We start from the raw sequence: 2,419 nt of genomic DNA on the forward strand, positions 1-2,419 counted from the left end.
GGATTATACTATAGATATTTTGTTTCATTTCTTTTCAATTCATCATTCATTCATAAACATGACTGGGGGATTTTCTGTTTAGAACATCTATTATGCCATCAATTTAATGGCTGTATAGAATTCCATTTTATGGACATAATATGTATGAGTGAGTTTCCAATCAAGCAAACAGAAACCACTCTATCATTTTGATGCAAGAAAGGACTTGATGTTAGCAATTTTTTACAGTTAGAAAGTCTCAGAATATTACAGAAGGGTTAGTTAATAACTTGTCATGAACCATCCCAAACATACTAGGGTGTAACAAACTTACTTAAAATCAATACGTTTATCTAAGAGGCAATGGTACGGTCAGCAGTGTCAGCTGAGCTCTTCTAGATAGCTCTCACTTGAGCTTTCTCCTGCATCTGCAGTTGGGGATATGTTGGTCTTGCTGACTTTGACTGTGCTCCCTTGCATATCTAAGACTCCAGCTGAAACAGGCGGGCTGCACACAGTTAACACATTCTCCATGAAGCTGGTCTGTGCTCACTCTCATAGGATTTTAAGACAGTGAGCAGAAACACTTGGGTTTTCTGAAGCTTTAGCTTGGCGCTTCTACCATGTCACTTTCACTGCATTTACTGATTCAAAATAAGGAACAAAGCCAGCCCAGATGCAAAGAGAGAAAAAGACTTTGCTTTTATGGAATTAACTTTATTATCACCAGGAATACATGTCATGAAAACAGATGGGGGTACAATTTTGGGAGGCAGAAGGGAACCCATAACAAAAGGGCAAGGGGAACTTAGAGTGACAATGGGGGAGGGGATTGAGCAAAAAGTAAGATGACAAATATGCTTGAAAGAGAAGAGTGAAATCCATTATTTTGTGTGACAACCTGAAAATGTTTTAAAATGACACACAGAGAGATAATTTTCTAGTTTTGCAAACATGTGACCACTGTGTATATTGCTGAGACGGCAGAAAGCTATACCACCAGTGTGCTGGGGCCCACTAGGCTGCATCAAATACAGTTCTGCAAACAGTGCTGCAACCACTCCTTTAGGAGGCATTGCTAGCACGAAGAGCCCAGGGATCCAAAGGCTTCACTGTTGTTAAAACAGCCACAGAGGCTGTTGAGAATAAAGGGTCCCCTGTCGTCTTGCTGTTGCTTCTGCTGGGAGGACCCAGAAATAGGAGAAAAGGCTTCTCTTTCTTCCCCATACTATAGTCTGTCTACAAGAGCTTCTCACTGGCAAACCTAACAGAGGAAGCCAGTGGGGAAGAGAGCCAGAAATATATACTTTGTATGTTTCTTTCTCTCTGCAATACCAAAAGAAGGATCAAAAAGTAATAGCTGAGAGCCAAGTGAGTTTTGACTATGAAACAATGCCATTTTTTAAACTGATCCTCTATTGCTAGATATTTAGATGGTTTCTTTAGAGATACAGTATAAATACAGATGGTAAACACGGCAATGGGAGTTTCCAGATGTTATGAACAATGACACCTCAGTTCCAAGAAATGATTTTAAGCATAGTCATGTTGTCCCCGAGCTTAGCAAGAAATGGGCAATGGAAAAATCAGGACAGCCCTAAGGCTGTCTGCTCTGTGCCTCCACCAGTGGTTGTGTGTTCATCTTCAAGGCCAAAGTACTGGCATTCTACACATTTGGGGTTCCTAATGCTCAGAGTTGACCTCAGAAACTCTATCCACACTTCCTTTGTCCCAGATGCCATGCTCAAAATAGAAGGAAGGTATCTATGACAATTTTTCAAGAAGGAAAATAATCTTATTACAAATGAAATACAACTTGAAAAATATTAAATGATGTTTTTCACAGGTGAAATTTCCTCCTAAGGACACTGACTTAATAAATTTCACCATAATCACTGAAGTACCATTTATATTTTTCCACTCTGACTTCTGTGTAACAATTATTTATGGTATATTTCATCTTAATGAACCTTTTGCTTTGATACAGTTAAGTGTATCCAATAATTAGCCCTTGTGTTATACATTCTATAGTATGTATATGTTAAAATTTATTCCACTGTTTTTCTTCCCTAGGAGAGGGTAAGCTCCCCAAGGACAGGAATCTTGGTTTTTGGCTCACAGCTGTAATATATAGTATAGCTGTTCTCAACCTGTGGGTTGAGACTCCTTTAGGAGTCAAGTGACCCTTTCACCGGGGTCATATATCAGATACCCTGCATATAAGATTTGTAACACATTATGATTCATAACAACAGCAAAATTACTGTTATGAATTAGCAATGGAAAAATGTTATGGTCGGGGGTCATCCCAATGTGAGGAACTGTATTAAAGGGTCACGACATAAAGAAGATTGAGAATGTGTTCCACTCACCATGATCTGTCCTATTTATAATAGCTGCCCTATTTATAATAGCCAGAAGCTGGAAAGAACCCAGATGT

This window comes from Mus pahari, chromosome X, assembly GCF_900095145.1.
Source record: "Mus pahari chromosome X, PAHARI_EIJ_v1.1, whole genome shotgun sequence".
In the NCBI taxonomy this organism is placed as follows: domain Eukaryota; kingdom Metazoa; phylum Chordata; class Mammalia; order Rodentia; family Muridae; genus Mus; species Mus pahari.